Source organism: Henckelia pumila, chromosome 2 (genome assembly GCF_033568475.1).
Source record: "Henckelia pumila isolate YLH828 chromosome 2, ASM3356847v2, whole genome shotgun sequence".
In the NCBI taxonomy this organism is placed as follows: Eukaryota; Viridiplantae; Streptophyta; class Magnoliopsida; order Lamiales; family Gesneriaceae; genus Henckelia; species Henckelia pumila.
In genome coordinates, this window is record NC_133121.1 from 55,157,026 (window position 1) to 55,175,803 (window position 18,778).

Sequence of the window (18,778 nt, forward strand, 5' to 3'; positions counted from 1 at the left end):
CCAGGTCATGAAAAAGGAATTGAAATCCTAATTACCTTGTCCTTGGCTAAGTTTGCATATTAAATGGGGTTACTTTTCTTAAAAAAAATAATTTGGGTTTTGAAAATTAATAACAATTCCATCCGGGTTTCTGACAAGGGATTGAAATCCTAATCGCCTGGTTAGAAGCTAATTTTGCGGGTGAAATAGGATTGTCGCTCCATCCGGGCTATAGACGAGGGGATTGAAATTTGAATCCTATCACAGTTATAGCTAAGTTTGCGGGTAATTATTGGGGCTTTAAAATTGTCGGGTGCAAAATCCGGCGGTGCATAATAATTTATCTCAAGGAAGGTGTGTTTTGTTAGAGGTAATTGGGAGGAATGGATGCATGCGAGTGACCTTTGTACTGGTGTGTTAATAGATTGCTAAGCAGTCTTAAAACGGATTGTTTAAAAGTTGCATGAAACTGGAATAACAGTTCACACACACACACTAAACCGATGGTGTAATGTAGAGATTCGAGGGTGTTTTAATTTGGCATGTGACTTATCTGAGGCAAATTCCCATGAATTTTTCCTAATTTGTTGTTTGTTGCCTTGTATGTCATGCTCAAGGGAGAGCAAGATTTAAGTATGGGGGTGTTGATAAGTGCATTGTGTGTGCATATTTTGGTGTTGTTTTTAGGTTTATTTTTCATGCATTCATTTGGTTTCATGTGTGTTTTATGTGTTTTATTTATAATTTATCTCATGCATATGAATTTCACTCTCCGGGTTGATTTATGTAGGAATTTGTGAAGAAATCAAGAATGGATCAAGAGAAGAGAAGCAAGAATGAACTACGGAGCAGCAATGGTCAAAAATTCATTTTTAATGATAGAGAGATCCAGATCCGATCTTCACCGTTCAAAATGAAGTTCAAGATTTTTGAATCTTTTGCCCAAATTTCAGCTCGATCCGACGGCTAGAACTCAAGATATGATTTTTTTCAAGAAAACTGCGCGCTGAAAAGTGGGTATGCACGGACCTAGGCACGAACCTGGAACGGGGTCCGTGCATATCGCAGAATTTTAAGAATTGGGACAGAAAGTTGCTCGCTAGAGCGGGATTTTATTCCTCTCGAGCGAGCGATCGCGGATAAGAAAAAATTAGATTTTCGTGAATTAAAACCATATATTTCCGGGCTTTATTTTATGGGCTTTCAAAGACATATAAATAGGAGATTTTCAGACGTGAAAAGGGGTTTCAAAACGCAGAGATCGTGAGGTGGCTAGAAGTCTTGGAGATTGGAGATCTGCTCCATCCTTCAGAGTTTTTCCTTCTTTTCTTCTTATTCTTTTTATTTTTGAATTATTGTTTCCAATTATTGAGTAGATTTTCTTCAACCAAGACGGCGTGATTGGGCCGAACAAATTTATGTAGAAAACTTGGATGTTTGTTTGGGATTTTTCAGATTTAGTTTTATATTATTGATTGTTAGATTTATATTTGTCTTTTTGAATGATCTGGCCAATTTTTTTTCTTGCATGTTAATCAATTCCAAGTCGACAGAGGAAGAGTTGATTTTGATCACTCTAATAATTAACACATGGTAAAACCGACTAGAAATAGAATTCGGTTTCAGTGTGCGGTTTTAGGTAAAAACTGAATTCTCACAGTTCTTCAAGCATTTGAATTTGATTAGAATTACGAAAAATTGATCCGTCAATATTTGAATATGTTTTATTGTTCTAAAAAAAGACCTTTGAACAAGTTAGAAGAATTCACCGTAATTTAAGATTAAATCTGAGTCCTGAATCGACTACAAGTTACATGATTTGTTCGGTACCCGCGGGTGTCTTGGTTGTCTCGTTTTAATTAAATTTTCCTTTCAACTATTTTAATTCTTTTTTTTAAGCAGTTTTTATTTTAAATTCATATTTTATTTAAATCAAATAGCTTTTATTATTTTGTCTAGATTAAGTACAATAATCAAATCTTGAGAATTAACAACAGTCCCTGTGGGATCGATACTTGGACTCTCTGTCCAATTTACTATTACTTGACCTAGTGCACTTGCTATTAGACATCGAATTAAGCGGTCAGGGTGACTTGAACCTAAGTCAAGACTAGGTTGTGAGGGTTGTGCCGGTTCGATTTGTAGTTGTTTCGGATAGAGGATGGTCAAGTTAAGGACATATTAGTGTCGAGTGGTCGGTGCAGAGATTTTACGGGTTTTTGGGGGCTGTCCTAGTGCTATGGATTAGGGGCTGGTCTAGTAAAATTTTGGGGATTAATGGTGTAGTGACCCAACCCGGATCCACTACCTAATCAGAGTTATAGTAAAAGCGCACGCAAATAAAGCTTAAAGCGTAAAGTGCGGATAATTAAAATACAAAAAATCCAATCGGCAGAATACAACCGACGCTATCACAAGTGTATAAATACTGTTATACAACCAAATCGAAGGTTCAAGGTAAATAAATCCCTACCCTCTACAACCTTGCACTCCCCAAGCTCAATCCTGCTGAGAGCCGCCGGACCATCCAGCCTCAAACCTGCCCCACCACAAGGTACACAATACCCAAACACAGGGGCGTGAGCTAGAACGCTCAATACAAAGCAATGATATAAAATACAAATATGCGCACACAAATGATTTAAAACTCAAGTGAAAACACTTGCTCATGGCGCCGGGAATATACAGCACCGGTTAGAGAGCTACTCCGCGGGGTACTCGTATATTCCATATCAGGGCTGAGCCAACCCCATCCTGACCCGAATCCAAAACAGGATACAAGTCCCATATGGAAACTGTCATACCTGACTCGAGTTCAAAATAAGATCATCGTTCCCTATGGAGACTGTCAATGACTCACATCTCTCCGGATGCAGTCACACGTAAAATCATGTATGTGCTAAGACGGTAAAACATGCTAAAACATGATAAAACATATAGCACATACTCATGCAACATATAAGCAAATATATCATGCCGGCTATATCGGTCAGTACTTACGTACCTCTAACACTGCTGGTCAAACCTAGCTCTGCTGGCCTAGACTCCAAGCCTACAAGTCCAGTCTACTAGCTACTACAATGCAAATATCCATGCATCAACAATTAAGCTCTAAAAGACTTAACTAAACTATTGCATACTCCTAAATATTTTTAGGATGCCAAAGCTATACCTGCGTCCGTCGTTAGCCCTTTGCTGAAGATAGCCTCAAAAATAGGCCGTAGCTCCGCGACGACGTCTAGATCACTAGGCCACTTCTGGATTCCCTGTAGGATGCCTAGATCTCCCTAGATCTGAGTTAGAAGGCTTAGGAATCGAGAGAGAAGAGAGAAAATTGGTGTGAGAAAATGAATTCTCGGACCCTCTATTTATAGGCATCGTTCGGAGCCTCCGAACCCAGTTCGAACCATCCGAACTCGATCGGAACCTCCGATCGCACCTTCGGAGCGTCCGATCGCTCAATATTACGTCAGCCATGATGTCACCTTGCTGATGTAAGCGATGACGTGTGCCCTGGTCCAGATCGGAGCTTTCGATCTTGCCGACGGAGCATCCGATCTCGTTCGGAGCCTCCAATCCTGGCACGGAGCTTCCGATCCCCTTCGGATCGTTCGAACTCCTCTTCGGACCGTCCGATCCTGCTGAACCAATTCAACTAATTCGAGTGCTCTGAATCCATTTCTGAAGTCCGTTATCCCAACAGGAACTTACTTAATCATGTTTTACTTAATCTAGACATGATCATGTGATTAACTACTCATTAATCACTTAATTAGAAATGCGGGTTACTACAAATGGATGGACATTGGGTTAGTACATGGTGTGTAGGAGATGTAGGTTAAAGCGGGAGTCGTTATGGTTAAGGAAAGGTCGTTTGAGGAGAATGGGAAATTGTTGATGGTCTAGCTTAGGTTGGGGCAGCCACTTAATCATTTCTCCTTGATCTGAAACATGCTTTCTTCATCTGAAAATCGAGTATTTAAATTGTGTTATTTTCTCGGTATCAATTTTTTAAAGGCGTTATTGTCTTTAAAGAAAGTTGATGCATGAGTTAGTTAAAGTAAAAGTTTTATGTTAAGTTAAATTAATGTTTTTGAATAAAGTGAGTTGATTTTGACAATACGTGCAATGTCGGTCGGGAGATGCCTTGATTCACTTGCCAATCAGATGTGTAGTGTACGGCCGGGAGACATTTCGGCTCCCCTACCAAATTAGACGTGTAGTGTGTGGCTGGGAGACATCTCAGCTCCCCTACTAGCTAATTCATACCTGCAGTGTGCGTCCGGGAAACATCTTGGCTCCCCTACCAAATCAGAGTAAAGGGGCAATGTGGCGTTGGGAGAGATTGATAAGTGCATTTTGTGGGAATTATTTTATGTAATTTTTATGTCTATTTTGCATGCATTCGTATTGTCTCATTGTGTTTTTATGTTTTTTTATTGTGATTTATTTCATATGTGTGCGTTTCACTCTCCAGGTTGATTTTTGTAGGAAGTTGTGAAGAAATCGTGATTTTTGGGCAAGAGAAGAGCCGCAAGAATGAATTACGGAATAGCAATGGTCAAAAATTTATTTTTGATTATAGAGACATCCAATTCCGATCCTCACCGTTCAAAATCAAGTTCAAGATTATTAAAGCTGCTGTCAAAATTTCAGTTCGATCCGACGGCTAGAACTCGAGATATGATTTTTTCAAGAAAACTGCGCACTGGAGAGGACACATGCACGGACCCATGCACAGACCTAGGCACGGGGTCCGTGCATGTCGCAAAATTGATAGATTTTGGGCAGAACTTTTTCCTCCTAGGCGGTAAGTTTAAAAGTTAGATTTTTTGACATTTTAAAAGTCTTGATTCGCGGGCTTTATTTGATGGGCTTTCAACCACATGTAAAAAGGAGATATCAGACGTGAGAACGAGGTAGATAGATTGAGGAGAGGAGGTGGCCATCAAGAGTGCAGAAATGGAGAAGATCGTGAAAAACTCAAGGAGGAACAACAACCGCAGAGAAGAGATTTCTTTCTTTTCATCCTAGATTACTTTTGTTTGTTGGGAATGAGGGGATCCTACCCCCAAAACTTTGTTCTGATTTCTTCTTGAAGATTGTATTTAGTTTTTATGCCTTCTTGATTATATTATTGTGTTTATTGATTATTTGGAGATTAATCAACTTCAAATTGATTTTATGTGTTATAATTGATACAAAAAGGAGATTTTATAACATGATAGAGTAATATAATCCATGGATCTACAACTTGCATAGACATATGAGGTTGGATACATGTTGATAGTCATAGTCCAATAGGTCGAAAGCTAGAGGATTCCACACTTGGTTATTGCAATTTGTTAATTAGATTAATATAGCTCGACAAAGTATATTGATAGATTAGGGAATTTCATCAAAATCATGACTTGAGAACTGAATTTCAATCGTTAGAAAAGAAAAATGGGTAGGTGAACCGAGATCCTAAAAACTGTTAATTTATTTTCTGAGTTTAATTTATTTTTGCTTCATTCTTTTATTTTAGTTTATTAATTTATTCTCATTTTATTTGTATTAACTAAAGAATAATACTTGAGTAATTTTGTCACAAATCAATCTCTGTGGGACGATACTCGTACTCATGTACACTATATTATTACTTGACTCGTACACTTGCGATATATTCGAGCTTAATTGATATATATATTTAGGTTGATTTTCAGTTGTAGTATTTGCTCGATCAAGTTTTTGGCGCCGTTGTCGGGGATTGAAATAGAGAAATTTTGCTTTTCGTTAGTTTCTTTAGTTAATTTTCTAATTTTTTTTTATAGTGATTTATTCCTGCGTGATCTATCGTTTTATATTCTATTCTTGCAGGAATTCATCTGGCGTAATACTTTGAGATGATCCATCGACAAGTATTCTTGAGTTTTACCCAGCAACATGGAGATCCATTCTATGCAGCATGGGAGAGATTCAATAATTTGTCGAGCACTTTTCGGTATCATGATTTCTCTAATTATTCTCTTCATAAAATTTTCCTTAATGGTTTGGATGCAGTGACAAGGAGATGGGTAATTAATGAAGCTTTGCAAACTGGTTGTCCACTATTTTGCCGAGATGATGACAGTGCGATACACATATTAGATGATATGACAGAATTTGACTACCATCGGTATTGGGATCTATCACCACAGATTTGGAGCCACCAATACCCACAAGATACTCATGATTACCCAGATTTTACAAACCAACCATTCGAGTTTCAAACGGAGGAGGTAAGTTGTTCTAAATTGATCTTACTTTCATTAGAGGATATGGTGGACAAGTATGTGGCATTGACTGAGACATCGATAGAAGATCAAATCAATTCAAGATGTCACCTTGTCGAGCAGATAGAGAATTTGAAGAGATCAATGTACCATGAACACCGAGAACTTGAAGTGAATTAAGATACTCAAACAGTGATCCCCCAAATTTGGTTCGATGATGATGACTCAGAGAACCATGATTTGGAGTGCGAATCAGTTCATGCTGAAGATCCTGAGGTGTTTGAGTCTTCTCTTCCCATTGAAACTCAACCGGAAGGAGTTGTGGAGGAGAAAATATATGCAGAATCACCGCCAACACAAATTTCACAAGAATTTGTTCTCCGAGGACCTACAGAGATGTTCTCTTCCCATGTTTATCACCTGCTACGAAGTTTTGTTGAGGTGACGAGCTTAAACTGTATGCATCTGGCCAAGCTTGAGGGCACTTGGAACAAAGACCCATTGGTGGTGTCATATGACACTTACTTTGGGCATCAACCGCTCTTTGATGAGTTCTTCTGAGAAGAATATAGTCGGGCTATAGACTATAAATTTAGCGCTGACTGGGAGGCAACCCAGTGTTCTTTCCCTTTCTCTTTATTTTAATTTTGGTTTATTTTTATTTTTATTTGATTTTTGCTTTTTTCCCATGCCAGTTTGCAATGCATACCATTTTACTCAGTCTGCTGCTATCACCCCAACTAATACTGCAGAGAAGAAAGCGGGCGAATTTATAACCAGGGAAGTGTTGTTTTTGTTTTCATTGTGTTTATGTTTGTTTTGCATTTGTTCGTTTTGCATTCTGTTCATTATTCTGAAGCATTGAGGGCAATGCTTTGGATAAGTATGGGGGGGTAGACTAGTTTATTTTGGTGTTTTGTTAAGTTTGTGTTGCATTTGTAATCGTTTAGTTTGTTGTGACTTGTCAGTTTTGTAGTTGTTTGCATATGTGTTAAGTAGGATAATGAATGAGAGCCAATGATAATATGAAGTTATGATTTTTGTGAAATTTTTTTGTTTTTGCTCTTGACTTGACATGAGAAACGGTAGGTTGAGCCGTGAATATTTTTAAGCACTCATGTTAAACCAGTGAATTGTAGCGAAAAAATTGATGATGTTTGTGTCTGTTTGACCATTGCATGACACTAGGTGTTTAGTGATCTTAATTGTGTCCTGTGAATTCTAATGATCCTCTACCAATTGCACTTATGATCTTGGGCGCACCAAAATTTTTGAAAAATGTAAAATTGATGCGATGTTTTGAGAAATTCAACTCCATCCGGGTCATTGATGAGGAATTGAAATCCTAATTACCTTGTTCTTGGCTAAGTTTGCGGAATAAATGGGGTTGTAAATTTATAAAAATTAAAAAAGTTCATTTTTGAGAAACTAATAAAAACTCCATCCGGGTTTTGGGCTAGGGATTGAAATCCTAATTGCCTAGTCTGAAACTAAGTCTGCGGATTCAATGGGGTTTATGCTCCATCGGGGCTATAGACGAGGGGATTGAAATTCAAGGAAGGTGCGTAATAATTGTCGGGTGCAAAATCCGGCGGTGCGTAATAATTTATCTCAAGGAAGGTGTGTTTGTTAAATGTAATTGGAAGGAATGGATGCATGTGAGTGACTCTTAAATTGATGTGTTATTAGGTCGCTAAGCAGTCTTAAAATGGATTATTTAAAAGTTGCATGAAACTAGAATGACAGTTCACACACACATGTTCACACTAAACCGATGGTGTATTGTGGAGAGTCGAGGATGTTTTAATTCGACATGTGACTTCTCTGAGGCAACCATGAACTACTCCCACTTTGTTGTTTGTTGCATTGTTTGTCTTGCTTGAGGGCGAGCAAGATTTAAGTATGGGGGTGTTTATTAGTGCATTTTGTGTAAATTATTTTATGTAATTTTTATGTCTATTTTGCATGCATTCGCATTGTCTCATTGTGTTTTTATGTTTTTTATTGTGATTTATTTCATATGTGTGAATTTCACTCTCCGAGTTGATTTTTGTAGGAAGTTGTGAAGAAATCATGATTTTTGGGCAAGAGAAGTGCCACAAGAATGAATTACGGAGCAGCAATGGTCAAAAATTTAGTTTTGATTATAGAGACATCCAATTCCGATCTTCACCGTTCAAAATCAAGTTCAAGACATTCAATTCTAGAAACACAATTAATCTACAGGAACTCAATTCAATAAAATCAAACATTCATGAAAGTTTCTACACCAGGTTCCATCCGACTTCTAGACTCTAAAAATTTAGTTCATAATCGAATTTAAATAAACAGAAAACATGTTTATAAATCCCAACATCAAATCAATAAATATATAATTCAAAGGAAGAAAACAAATTTGTAGTCGGTCTTCTGTGTCTAGTCGATCGACTTCCATCTTTGTTCTTCAAGTTAAGCACAGATTCCTCCTTCAAAATTGAAAGAGTGGGTGCCCAGTGAGCCAACTTGTGGCTAAGGGTTTTGATGACTCTTTGTTTAAACAATCTTTTGTTTAATATAATTTACAATTTTATTAATGGCAATGACTTTATCTTTCTTCATATTGTTATATTGTGATATACTATTGTTGTTTTGATAAAGACCTTGAATATACTATAGTGTATGTAAGATGTGGTAGCACATGGGGATGGCTATCATGAAACACATCTTATAGTCACTGTATATTCTAAACTGTTCCTAGTCGATTGAGCCGTCCGATAATAAGGATAAGGATCGCTCGAGTTTGAGACTAGCATTTGCGATGCAGAGTACCACGTTTCATTGGTAAGGAACATAGAGATGTTCGAAGCATGCAAATGGATATTCATACGATGAATGATCGAACTACCCTATCCGGACTTTCCAAGTGGTTATCACTTATCGAGTGGATAAAGTCCGCGGTTTTGGTTGTACACCATTAGTCCTTACTACTTGAAACATCATTGAGACTCTATATGCTAGTACTGTGCTTTGACTCGTTTACCGACTCTATTGGGGTCATCAGGTGTCGGGATTGGGTACAGTTACAACACATATAGGAGTCGATGCTTTGTTGTCAAGGATTCACCACATACTTGCGAGTGTGGATATCCTATGCGATCTGAGGAGATATTAGTGTGACGAATCTCTGGCCAGAGTACATGATGTGTTTTAAGAAATGGTTTCTTAGTAGCACATGCGATGTCACTATTTGATCTTCAAGATGTATTGCATAGTTATCGAATCTCGAACGACTCTCGATTTACCAATGGTTGTTGATTCGATCGGGATATTTGGATGAAGGGACCGTACTGTACGCTAACCAAAATCTATTGGTTCTTGCAGGCACTATCAGTGATACCTAGGGAATCATGGGGCGATGTTGCTAGGCGCTCTTACCATGATTCGATGGGCAAGTCGGAAATTGTTGTTCCGAGTCACAAGGAGTTGTGAGCCCACGGCTAGCTGTATCCCTGAACCATTGAGGGTCACACAGAGTAATGGATTTTTAATCCCCGTTGAGATAGTTAAATTTAAAGAGTTAAATTTAATGAACAAAGAAGTGGGACTTCTTATTTAAGAGTGGAGGAGTAAGATTTCCTAAAATGACATAGGGATGGGCATTTTTGAAAATCACTGAATTCGGATTCAGAAAAATTTATCTTGACTTTAAAAGGTGCAGAAATGGTTTCTGTGAATATTGGTAAAATCAGTTTGTCAATCAGAGTCACGATGAATTTTATATTAATTTCTGAACATGCGGGCTTTGCTTGTCAGACTTGAACTTATGACTAATGGGCCCTAAGCTGTTAGCGGCCTACATTATAAATAAGTTATTGCAGTACAGAAATTATACACAAAACATGTCACAATTTTCGAAAACCCTAGCTAGTTTTCTCTCTAAAAGTGGCCGCCCCCCTCCCCTCTGCTCGGGAAAAATCCAGCCTGTGAATTTTGAATTACAGTCTGGTTTAACGGATCAAATTCATTAATTCTCTTCGTAGAAACTTCTGATAGATTTTCTAGTGCAATCTATCAGAGGGATTAAATCTCTGATACCACTGTTGGAGAACGGCGATCAGATCAATCAGAATTGATACCCGGTGCAGCGGAAGTTTAAAAATTTTATATGGAACGATTCCATAATGGGTATCAAAACTTTACGATTAGGCAGCGATCACGTCGCTGCCCATGGGGACAGCCGGGCTGCCCGGGCCGAGCCCTTTTGGGGCACGGGCAGCCCGGGAGCGTCCCGGGCGGCCCGCGAAAAATTAATTTTTAATTTTAAAATTAAAATTTTAATATGTTAAAATTCTATTTTTGGTCCGATCGAAAATTTTTTTGATTGGTCCACGAGGCATTGGATCGAATTGTTCGAGTCCGAAAATTTTAAAATTGATTTTTGGATAAATTTAAATTTTTGGAAAATTTATAGATTTTATCCGTTAAATCAGATTTTATGAAATTAATTATTTTTGGTACAATTGATGATAAGATATGATCTTATGGAAATATTGAGTAAAATATGATTTTATGTATAAAATTGGATTTTATATGTAAAATATGATTTTATTTGATAAAAATATAAAATATGATTTTGTATGTAAAATAAGATTTTATATATGAAATATGATTTTATCCTTTTAATTTAAATTGCCATTACATGTTATCTAATAAATTAATTTTGAATTAAATGTTATTGGATAAGAATGATCGATTGCCATGACCAATTTTGTAGGTGTATGTTAGGAATTTACATTTGTTTTTATTGTTGTTGGATTTATTAATGGGCCTGGTTTATGGCCCAATATGAATTGTCATATGTAATAAAAGTGGGCCTGGTTTATGGCCCGTTCCCACCCCTTAAAATGTATCCCCTACTTGTCATGGTTATTTATTGTAAATACATTAGACTTAGTGGGAGATGATGATTTGAAGACGGAGGTGGGCCCAGCAGACAATAAAGACAGAAGAAATGTAAATTGAAAGCACAATGTAATAGGATTGCATTGCATACCTGCATATTACCTAGGATTGGACTAAGACTCGTGATTGGCAACCACGGGTCGATTAGAAATGGAATCGATCATCCTATATAATATATGATATTATTGTTGTATGCATGTTTTAGACAAAATTGTGTGAATCCGGCAAGCATACAAAATTTTAAAAATGTTGAGACAAATTTTTAAAATTAAAATCCCTCATTTTAAATATGATTTAAAATTGATATCAAGATAAATAAAGGAAATTTAAAATTGTTTAAATGTTCCTACCTTCCATCAACGATCAATGTATGAGATGCTACCCGCGGATACGGTCCGGCTCATATTATTGGGGGGGCCCGTTCGTCGGAAAGTTGTACATTGGATCGACACATGTTGTTAGTTGGGTGGAACTCCCATGGGATCGGCTCATATTATTGGGGGATCCACATGGCGACCGTCCATCACAACTTAATATTGATGGGTCATCTTGACATGTCACAATAAACGGCGTCATATTATTGGGCCCTTATTGGACATGAGGTAAAAACGTGGAGGTTTCTTTGGAAGCAATTGGGCTCTACCTTTTGAAAATTATGGTTGGCTGATATTATTCAGGACCATATTTTGTCAATTGGACTCCATGTTCTCACTAAGGAAAACAGTTTCCCATTTTCACTAGAGGGTAGTGAAATCGTTAAAATAGTGGGAGTGAGATTCATAAAATAAATTTCGCCTATTTTATGTCTTAGGAAATTAATTAAACAATCACTGATTATTGTCTGTTTCTTTTCAGTATTTCATAAAGATGAATTCGCGTAATCCACTATTCTCTATCCTCGAACAAAATAAATTGACTGGCGCAAACTATACGAAATGGTTCCGTAAGTTGAAGATTGTCTTGACTTCGGAGAAGATGCTCTACGTGTTAGAAAAATATCCTCCGAAGGAAACACCAGCTGATGTAAGTCCAGAAGAGTTGGCCAAACATGATACATGGTGGGACCATGATATCAAGGCCAAATGCTATATGCAAGCCTCGATGTCTGATGAACTCCAGAGGCGATTTGAGGACACCGTGAATGCTGCTGACATTCACGTACAACTCAAGGAACTTTTTGGGGCTCAATCGAGGGCTAAAAGGTTCGCTACTGTAAGAGAGCTAATGACGTGTCGCATGCGTGAAGGGACTTCGGTCCGTGATCATGGGGTACGAGTGATTTGGCTCATACAGAAGTTGGTAACGCTTGATTTGGTGTTGGAGCATGAACTCAACGTGGACTTACTACTTCTATCTCTTCCTTCTTCGTTTGACGGATTTGTGGTGAATTTCAATATGAACAAGATAGAGGCCTCCCTTGAAGAGATGGTCAATATTCTTGTAACATATGAATCCACTTTAAAGAAGGATAAACCGGCTTTCTTGGTGGGCTCCTCTTCTTCTGCTAAGAAGGGGCCAAGTACAAAGGGTAAGAAACGTTCTGCCCCACCCAAGAAAACCGAACCCGAGAAGAAGTACAAGACAAAGGCTTCAAACATGGAAAAGTCCAAGGATGTTTGCCATTACTGCAAGAAGCCCGGTCATTGGAAACGTAACTGTAAGGAATATCTAGAGCAGTTCCGAACTGCGAAGGGTATGTTCTATATTGAAATAAATGTTTCACTTAATACTACTTCTTGGGTATTGGATACCGGATGTGGATCTCACATTTTCAATGATTTGCAGGTGATGACAAGAAGTCGCAGGCTTAGAATGGGTGAGACCCAGCTGAGGCTCGAAAATGGTTCCAGAGTTGAAGCTAAAGCTGTGGGAGATGTTTATTTAATTTTGCAGAACAATTTTAAGTTACTTTTGAGAGACGTTTTATTTGTTCCAGATTTAATTAAAAACATTATTTCTGTTTCTATGCTTGATAGAGATGGTTTTTCTTGCAATTTTGTGAATGGGATTTGCAATATTTACAAGAATGAATGTTTGATTGGAAATGGACAACTTGAAAACGATCTATATAACTTAAAATTAAAAGACGTTCCAATAAATTATGTTGATAAACCGGTAACAACAAACAAAAGAAAAATCGATAGTCAAAACCCGGCAAACCTTTGGCATGCTAGGCTAGGTCATATTTCCTCAAGGAGGATGAACAAGCTAGTGGGAGAGGGCATGTTTGATATGTCTGATATTAACTCTCTACCTACTTGTGAATCCTGCCTGAAAGGAAAAATGACTAAATCTCCTTTTAAGGGGAAACCTGAGCGTAGTCAAAATCTGTTGGATTTGATCCATACAGACGTTTGTGGTCCATTTAGAATTGGTACTCAATATGTCCACACCTACTTCATTACCTTTACTGATGATTATTCAAGGCATGGGTATTTATATTTAATGAAATATAAGTCTGAAGCATTTGAAAAGTTCAAAGAATTCAAGGCTGAAGTAGAAAACAAGCTAGGTAAAAGTATTAAAGCACTTTGATCGGATCGAGGTGGAGAATACTTAAGTACCGAGTTTTTGTACTATCTGAAAGAGAATGGGATTCTCTCTCAGTGGACTCCTCCTATGACACCACAGCTAAATGGTGTATCGGAGCGTCGTAATCGAACTTTGTTGGACATGGTTCGATCCATGATGAGCTTCACTGAGCTTCCACTTTCGTTTTGGGGCTATGCGCTTGAAACGGCGGTATTGTTGTTGAACAACGTCCACACCAAAGCAGTGAACAAAACACCATACGAGTTATGGAATGGCAAAGCTCCTAAGTATTCGTACTTAAGGATTTGGGGATGTCCTGCTTACGTGAAGCAGACAGTGGGAGATAAGTTGGATAGTCGATCCACCTTATGTTATTTTGTAGGGTATCCGAAGAATTCAATCGGATATTATTTCTATCATCCTGCTGAAACAAAGGTGTTTGTTTCAAGGAATGCCACCTTCTTGGAGAAGGAGTTCTTATTGGATAAGAAAGGCGAGATGATGGAACTCGAAGAAATTCGAGAAGAACCCGAAATACAAAATAATGATCCTACACCTCAGGAACCATTGATAGACACGCCTATACCTATAAGATCCGAGAGGACTTCTAGACCTCCTATTCGATATGGTATTCTTCTTGAAGGGGATCAAGATGAACCCGATGTTGGATGTGATCCAAGAAACTTCAAGGAAGAAATTTCTGATTCGGATTCAAATTTATGGCTTGAAGCTATGCAGTCGGAAATAGATTTGATGCATACAAACCAAGTTTGGTCTTTAGTAGATCCTCCCGATGGAATTGTTCCAATAGGGTGTAAATGGATCTACAAGAGAAAGCTTGGGCCTGATGGTAAGGTATTGACCTACAAGGCTCGATTGGTGGCAAAAGGTTATACTCAAAGACAAGGAGTTGACTATGATGAAACCTTTTCACCAGTTGCAATGTTCAAGTCCATAAGAATCCTTATTGCCATAGCTGCTTGGTATGACTATGAGATATGGTAAATGGATGTGAAGACTGCATTTCTTAATGGAAACATTAAGGAAGAGATCTATATGACGCAGCCTGAGGGATACACATCCATGGAAAGCGAGCATAAGGTATGCAAGCTTCAGAGATCAATCTATGGTCTAAAACAAGCATCAAGAAGTTGGAACCAGAAATTTGATGAAACAATAAAGGATTTTGGTTTCATCAAAATCCCGGAGGAACCATGCGTGTACAAGAAAGTAGTTAAGGATGCTGTGACATTCTTAGTACTTTATGTTGATGACATCCTACTCATTGGGAATGATGTAGGGATGTTGCAGTCAACAAAGATATGGTTATCAGGTAGATTCTCGATGAAGGATTTGGGTGAGGCATCCTATATTCTAGGGATACAGATCTATAGAGATAGATCTAAGAGAATGATAGGACTCACTCAAGCAACCTACATCGACACCATATTGAAACGGTTTTCAATGGATGGGTCCAAGAGAGGACATCTACCTATGTGTCATGGAGTTTCTCTATCCAAGTCTATGTGTCCCAAGACTGATGAAGAGATAGAGAAAATGACACATGTACCATATGCATCAGCCATTGGTAGTATCATGTATGGGATGATATCTACCAGACCGGATGTAGCATTTGCTCTGAGTGTCACGAGCAGATATCAAGCTAATCCCGGTCAAATGCATTGGAAAGCCGTGAAGGACATTCTTAAGTACTTACGAAGGACTAAGAATATGTTCATGGTATATGAAGGAAGAGAACTAAAATTGGAAGGCTATACCGACTCTAGCTTCCAAAGTGACGTGGATGACTCGAAGTCAACCTCTGGATTTGTGTTCATGCTCAATGGCGGTGTTGTCTCTTGGAAGAGTTCCAAGCAGGACACCACAGCGGATTCCACCACTGAGGCAGAATACATTGCAGCATCAGCTGCTGCTAAAGAGGCCGTTTGGATGAGGAATTTCGTCCAAGAGTTGGGCGTTATTCCGGAAGTTGTTGGTCCAGTCCCGGTGTACTGTGACAACACGGGTGCCGTTTCTCAGGCAAAGGAACCAAGGTCTCATCAAAGATCCAAATACGTACTGAGGAAATACCACATCATCCGGGAGATTGTGGAAAGAGGAGACATCACTGTCGAAAGAGTGGCCTCTGCAGAAAATATCGCTGATCCACTTACTAAGCCCTTGCCAAGACCATTATTTGACAAACATCGCGAAGCAATGGGTCTACGTAGTATGACTAGTTGGCTATAGGGCAAGTGGGAGATTGAAAGAGTGGGTGCCCAGTGAGCCAACTTGTGGCTAAGGGTTTTGATGACTCTTTGTATAAACAATCTTTTGTTTAATATAATTTACACTTTTATTAATGGCAATGACTTTATCTTTCTTCATATTGTTATATTGTGATATACTATTGTTGTTTTGATAAAGACCTTGAATATACTATAGTGTATGTAAGATGTGGTAGCACATGGGGATGACTATCATGAAACACATCTTATAGTCACTGTATATTCTAAACTGTTCCTAGTCGATTGAGCCGTCCGATAATAAGGATAAGGATCGCTCGAGTTTGAGACTTGCATTTGCGATGCAGAGTACCACGTTTCATTGGTAAGGAACATAGAGATGTTCGAAGCATGCAAATGGATATTCATACGATGAATGATCGAACTACCCTATCCGGACTTTCCAAGTGGTTATCACTTATCGAGTGGATAAAGTCCGCGGTTTTGGTTGTACACCATTAGTCCTTACTACTTGAAACATCATTGAGACTCTATATGCTAGTACTGTGCTTTGACTCGTTTACCGACTCTATTGGGGTCATCAGGTGTCGGGATTGGGTACAGTTACAACACATATAGGAGTCGATGCTTTGTTGTCAAGGATTCACCACATACTTGCGAGTGTGGATATCCTATGCGGTCTGAGGAGATATTAGTGTGACGAATCTCTGGCCAGAGTACATGATGTGTTTTAAGAAATGGTTTCTTAGTAGCACATGCGATGTCACTATTTGATCTTCAAGATGTATTGCATAGTTATCGAATCTCGAACGACTCTCGATTTACCAATGGTTGTTGATTCGATCGGGATATTTGGATGAAGGGACCGTACTGTACGCTAACCAAAATCTATTGGTTCTTGCAGGCACTATCAATGATACCTAGAGAATCATGGGACGATGTTGCTAGGCGCTCTTACCATGATTCGATGGGCAAGTCGGAAATTGTTGTTCCGAGTCACAAGGAGTTGTGAGCCCACGGCTAGCTGTATCCCTGAACCATTGAGGGTCACACAGAGTAATGGATTTTTAATCCCCGTTGAGATAGTTAAATTTAAAGAGTTAAATTTAATGAACAAAGAAGTGGGACTTCTTATTTAAGAGTAGAGGAGTAAGATTTCCTAAAATGACATAGAGATGAGCATTTTTGGAAATCACTGAATTCGAATTCAGAAAAATTTATCTTGACTTTAAAAGGTGCAGAAATGGTTTCTGTGAATATTGGTAAAATCAGTTTATCAATCAGAGTCACGATGAATTTTATATTAATTTCTGAACATGCGGGCTTTGCTTGTCAGGTTTGAACTTATGACTAATGGGCCCTAAGCTGTTAGCGGCCTACATTATAAATAAGTTATTGCAGTACAGAAACTATACACAAAACATGTCACAATTTTCGAAAACCCTAGCTAGTTTTCTCTCTAAAAGTGGCCGCCCCCCTCCCCTCTGCTTGGGAAAAATCCAGCCTGTGAATTTTGAATTACAGTCTGGTTTAACGGATCAAATTCGCTAATTCTCTTCGTAGAAACTTCTGATAGATTTTCTAGTGCAATCTATCAGAGGGATTAAATCTCTGTTCGTGGACCTGATTGAAGAACAGTTCGTCCATCAGTTCCTGGGAGATACAACAAGAGCAGAGCAATCTGTTGGTGTCCATAATCTCGATTCGAGATTGGAGGTAAAAATTTATAATTGTTATTTAATTTTTACACACACAATTTAATCGTAAAGTTTTGATACCCATTATGGAATCGTTCCATATAAAATTTTTAAACTTCCGCTGCACCGGGTATCAATTCTGATTGATCTGATCGCTGTTCTCCAACAAAAATCACGTTCAAAATCCTCTCCAAATTTCTGAAGTATTGTGACGGCTGATGATCCTAATCTAGGGTAAAAAAAACTCTCTTTTATATGGCCTCCAAATCGTCCAAGAAAAAGCCCACGAAAATAATCGAGTTTCCTTACGGAATAAAATTCTCACGTCTGAATTTCCCGTCGCACGGGCGCGCTACTTATATGGCGCGGGCGTGCTGCACTCACGCATTTCAAATCGTTCAATCATTCTTCGCCATGCGGGCGTGCCTCTAGTTCTAATTTCAGCATTTTTCCCCATTCGTTCAAGTCTTGATTTCCACTTTTTCTCCAATCTTTTGCCTTATTTTCACTTGAACTCATCAACTTCCATTATTTCCTACAACCACAAAAACAACAACAAACTCACGCAATATCTCCCAATAAATCACAAAAGTCAAGTAAAATCATATACCAATTAAGTGCACAAATGCACTTATCAAATACCCCCAAACTTGAACTTTTGTTTGTCCAGAACAAAACTAATCAAAACAAACTCCAAAACACTTATGCAAGCAACAAGAATCATCAAGAAGTACTATGGATCAATGGTCTCAGCGTTGATTTCAAAAATTCAAATCCAATCACGACACACCTACCAACATTTTGAAAAAAACGTTTTTAATCCAAACTAGCTCAACCGCCTAAACTCATAAACTCCTTAACCCACGTTTCAAAATACTCTTGCCCACATTCAATTCAAACATTCATAGATCATGAGGACTTTTCAAGGCATCACAGGTTCAAACTTGAAATTGAATCAAAAATTTCATAACAGTTTCATGCAAAGAATAACAGTGTGTGCCTATTTTGATAAAAAATTCATACTCATTAAATGCATCAATCAATAGTCCATAGGCTAAATTCTCGCAACCCTTCTCCACTAGCATATTGGGCGACTGTGACTCGGTCAATAGGACTTAATAAGCTTGTA